Source organism: Bison bison, unplaced genomic scaffold (assembly GCF_000754665.1).
Source record: "Bison bison bison isolate TAMUID 2011002044 unplaced genomic scaffold, Bison_UMD1.0 scf7180017864354, whole genome shotgun sequence".
NCBI classification, from domain to species: domain Eukaryota; kingdom Metazoa; phylum Chordata; class Mammalia; order Artiodactyla; family Bovidae; genus Bison; species Bison bison.
In genome coordinates this window covers 1,552,642-1,558,037 of record NW_011494926.1, presented here as the reverse complement: position 1 = coordinate 1,558,037, position 5,396 = coordinate 1,552,642, and the positions used below count along the sequence as shown (strand labels likewise).

The following is a 5,396-nucleotide window of genomic DNA, read 5'->3' as shown; positions in this document are numbered from 1 at the left end:
GAAGCATGCCAGGCCTCAGGGTCCTTCACTGTCTCCCACTGTCTCTCAGACTTATGTTCACTGAGTCAGTGATGTTCTCTAACCATCTTATCTCTGATTGCCTCCTCCTCCTCCGGTAGGAAAGTTTCAGGAAACTTTCCCAGCATAAGGGTCTTTTCCAATAAGTCAGTTCTTTGCATCAAGTGGCCAAAGTATTAGAGCTTCAGCTTTAGTATTAGCCCTTCCAACGAATATTCAGGATTGATTTTCTTTAGGAGTGATTGGTTTCATCTCCTGGCAGTCCAAGGGACTCTCAAGAGATTTCTCCAACACCACAATTCAAAAGCATCAATTCTTTGGCTCTCAGCTTTCTTTATGGTCCAACTTAATATTTCTAATTTTGCATAATAGTTTCAATTTTGTCCACCAAAATGACAGAGATAAATCAAAAATTTATTGTTAACTTCCCCCTTATCTGAAACTAAATTTTAGTTAATTTCAGAGAAAGCTCAACAAGAGAATTTCTAGAAAAAGTACTTATCTGGAACATCTAAATTTATGGCAACTTAAGTTTTCTTTTCTTTTTGTTTGTGTTTTTCAAGGAAAATTTAATAACAAGGTAGATAACATATGCTTATCTAACATGTATGTTTCTATTAGGGAAGCTAAAGCAAAACATCCTGTTTTTTTGGTAATTTATGGCCCTGTATGTGTGTGCACTGCAGGGAAATTTCAAAAATACTGTGATTATAATTTTAGAACTTCAGAATCTGAATAAGTACCAGAGTTCTCACCTTTTTTATATGTAAAAAGAAAATAAAATACTTTGAAAATTCTTTGAAGCTTGAACAAAAATTCTGTAGCTATATTCTTAGATCGTTCTGTAGAGTCCTCACGATTCACATGATACAAGGGAAGCTTCAGATCAGTGTTTTAGAGAATTTGTTTCACCTCTCATGATCTCATTAATCAGGAGAATGTTGGTGGCAATAACAGTGCAGAAGTGAAGAAGCTGTTTCTACACAAAATAGCTATCCCATATGTCTACTTCTTCTGCTACCACTGGCTCACCTGTGTTCAAGTCCACATCCACAAGTAGACCTGATTCCGAATGTTCTGCTTGAATTTTAACTAATGTTTCCAAAGGTTTAAAACCAGAATGCTGAACAAGAATTTGGGGATAATGAGCAAGGCATCAGTAAATGCATTCCAAGTTGGGTCCTGACTTTTATACTGGGCTTGCATTTAATCAAGACTTCTGCCATTGCCTTATCCACTCCACCAGGCCTGGGATTACAAAGACATCATCAATAGCATTTTTATTAGCATTCAAGCCATTTATGATTGCACCTTTGATTTGAGTCAGTGTGTGCGTATTTGGTCCTTTGATCAATAATGTGAGAGGACAATGACTGTTTAATTTCTCAACAAAGGTGAACTTCTTTTCTTCTGATGGATATTCATAGACAAGTCCTGCACATCCCAAACAATCAGGATTTGGACCACCAAGAAAATTTAGGGCTAGCCCACCATAAGCAAGAGTCAGCCTTTCCATATTTCTCCTTTTAGCTCTTCTCAGATCTAGTCTGCCTCTTTTCAAAAGCATCTAAGAAAATGGTATCAATTTCCTTTCAACGAAGAACAGCAAATTCTTTATCCGAATCACTACAGACTTTCTTTTTCGGGTCTATTATTTTTTGACTCTGTCTTCAGTGAATTTTGTTTTAGCTCTTACTAGTTACTCCTTCTCCTCTCTACTCTTGTTTAAAAAAACAAAACAAAACAAAACAGAATTCACCTCTTTTTTATCATATTCTAATAACACCACATTGTATCTGAGGATGTACACCTCTTTTACTATCTTTTTCATGTCAGGATGCTGTGCCCCATAGTCCAAAACAAGACCTCTGATTAAGCCTGGATTGGTTTCAGGTTTATGTTTCATCCCCCTGATCTCAACCATGATGAGGTCAATAGGTTCATCTTTTCTTTTTATGCCCAAAATAGAGTTCACTGTAGCCTCTGTTAAGATACCAGCAAGTTCAGCATGAATTTTAGTTCATAGAGATATTCAGGGCACATCTATCTATAAGTGTTGCCTTGTCAATCTCTTTGTTTATTGTTCCAAAAACTGAAGTGCATTTCCTTTGAAGCTTCAAATACTTTTGTAATTATTCTGGGATGAAGATCTTCAAACATGTAGAGAGCCATGTGCTTTCAGTTCAGTTCAGTTCAGTTGCTCAGTCGTGTCCGACTCTTTGCGACCCCATGAATTGCAGCAAGCCAAGCCTCCCTGTCCATCATCAACTCCCAGAGTTCACTCAAACTCATGTCCATCGAGTCGGTGATGCCATCCAGCCATCTCATCCTCTGTCATCCCCTTCTCCTCCTGTCCCTAATCCCTCCCATCATCAGAGTCTTTTCCAATGAGGCAACTCTTCGCATGGGGTGGCCAAAGTATTGGAGTTTCAGCTTTAGCATCATTCCTTCCAATGAACACCCAGGACTGATGTCCTTTAGGATGGACTGGTTGGATCTCCTTGCAGTCCAAGGGACACACGAGAGTCTTCTCCAGCACCACAGTTCAAAAGCATCAATTCTTTGGTTTTCAGCTTTCTTCACAGGCCAAGTCTCACATCCATACATGACCACTGGAAAAACCATAGTCTTGACTAGACTGACCTGTGTTGGCAAAGTAATGTCTCTGCTTTTGAATATGCTATCTAGGCTGGTCATAACTTTCCTTTCAAGGAGTAAGCATCTTTTAATTTCACAGCTGCAATCACCATCTGTAGTGATTTGGGAGCCCTCCCAAAAAAAGTCTGACACTGTTTCCACTGTTTCCCCATCTGTTTCCCATGAAGTGATGGGACCAGATTCCATGATTCTCATTTTCTGAATGTTGAGCTTTAAGCCAACGTTTTCACTCTCCTCTTTCATTTTCATCAAGAGGCTTTTTAGTTCCTCTTCACTTTCTGCCATGTGCTTTAGGAGCTCTCTAATGATTAGGACACTGGCAGTATACCATCCACAGTTTTGTCATCCTGGGCTGTTGCTACTTTAGCTGTTAAGGAGGTTGTCAGGTGTTGAATTTGCAATTTATGAAGAAGCAGAAGCACATTTCCATCTTTAGTAGCTTGATGTCTCCAGCACCAGAAGCAAGCATCTTCATGGTGCCCTTAGGTTCCAAGTTGATCCTCAGCACGTCCTACATCCCTTGAACCCCTGCACTGCACTGATATTGACCACCAATGCTGCTTGGGCTCAGGCCACCTTGGCCTTGGGGTTTAGGATTTTCACAGCCCCCATAGCTGACCCAGCAGAGGAAGATAAATGTCCTAGCATATGGAAAGCCCTGAGGCAGTTCAGTGTGACCAACAACTTACTTTTTCTTTACTGCAAATTCAGAATTCTTTGTAAAAGTGTCAGTGAGTTTCTAATTGCCAAATTCAGCTGCTGCTGCTGCTGCCAAGTTGCTTCAGTCGTGTCCGACTCTGTGCTGAATTGATCTTATACTATCTCTTTGCTGAGGTAGCTTCATAATACGCTTTCTATAATGCTTCTCTATGCTTGATATCTTTATCCTCTGGTTCTTCTCTCTGTGATGGTTCCTTTGTAATATCACCATCTGTCTCTGCTAGTACTTTTTATCTATGCAATCACATGCTGCTTATGCATCAGTTATTCTTAAAAGTGTATCTGCACCCTATATTCCTCACCTTGCCATCTAGATATTCACATATATCTGGTGGTGGGTCATATCTGTATTTTTAACAAGCTACTAAAATCTCTCCCTGACCTTACTGGATATCACTATTCCCCACTCACCTTATACATGTTCTGCATCCTAACTCTATCTTCATCAATAGTACTATCCTCCAGTCACTAGGCCAGATCTGAGACTACCCTCCTATTCCTCAAGCCTCACAACTGGTCACTTTAACTATACCTCAGGCTCACTCAAATCACAGTTCCTGTCTCAGTGGTTACCTTTGTTCACTGAAGTTTTATGCTTTCAGTGTGAGTTTTCTACAAATCAATATCATCAAGTCCTTCTACTAACCCCTGAGTTTCTTCCCAAGACCTTGACAATGAAGAACAAGTACCTCTGGATGGTAAACAAGACTTTACATGACCTGAGCTTCACTAACTCTCCAGGTATCTACTACTGATTCCATTTTCTATCCCACTCTTTTGACAAAAACAAAATAATTTTCTGTTCTTTCTTGGCCCCTAGTCTTTTTTTCACAGTTTTCATCCATCTTCAGTGTTGCTCTAAAAAAATCTAATAAAAGTCTGTATATTCTCCTTATCCTCCTGTAAATGCTAAGGCAGTCGATTTACCACCTGCTTTTTTTGTATATTGTTCTCCTTTTTAGAAAAGAGTATTCAGATGAAGTGTATGTTTTCAAACAACCAATAGGGGCAAAGATCTGTATTAAATGTACCTTGACATTTATTTCTCTTTATGCTTTTTTCTTCTATAAGACATACACAGTTCTTTATAATTCTTCACTTTTATGGAGAGAGCCTTTTTGTTACATTTGTAAGCTTTAGAAAATTATAATATGAATCATTACCTTTCCCTGGGTTATATGGAGAAATTGTATAATTTTGATTCAATGTTTTCTATTGACACCAGCCATTTTTAAGCATATTCACTATCATTTTAAGCCTGAATGCGCCAATACCCATTCTATGAAACAATGACTCAAAAATATCTTCCATACTCAAATAAATGTTAGAAATGCTGTGTTAAAAGTCAGTAGATGTTTTTGGTGTAGGAAATCTTAAATTTGTTGTTTTATTCATGTTCCCTTTGAATATTCAGGAGGGAGACACACAATAATAGAGTACTTCACAAACATATTTCATCAAATAATATTTTTAAATGACAACTATGTTCTTCTATCAAATGGATTTCTGGCAGCTATTATCATGTATCAAACCAACATCAATTTTGAAAATGCTGATCTAATGTTTAACCTTCTAAACTGTCAGAAGGTATTCCTTGGACTCATTTAATTAGCAAGTTCTAAATGTTATAAGAAGTTAATCTTCCATAGGAAGATAAGATGATTAGGAAATGTTGCCAAATCTATCATATTTATGTTGTGGAAATGGCTAGATGATTACTCTTGTCTTTCTTGATAACCTACTATGTATTAAGGATCATGGGTTTTATAGGGAGGAATAGATCTAGACACTATGGACATCCAGTTAGTAAGATGCAAGCTTTGCTTTACAGGAGCTTGTGTCTGCTCTGGTATTTCTAGGTAGGATTCTTATTTTAGTGTTGGCAGTATCTGGGGGAGATAAGATGCCTAATGGCAGATTCTGTTCTTTCACAAGTGCTGGACATGATATCTGTAAAAATCTAGGTGAGAAAATATGATAGTATACAACAGAGGTGGTGA

At 38.1% G+C, this 5,396-nt stretch overlaps 1 pseudogene; it reads right to left on the bottom strand.

Moving 5' to 3' along the window:
- Positions 1–904: 904 nt before the first annotated feature.
- On the bottom strand, positions 905–3,288 carry LOC104999575 (annotated as a pseudogene).
- Positions 3,289–5,396: the final 2,108 nt, after the last annotated feature.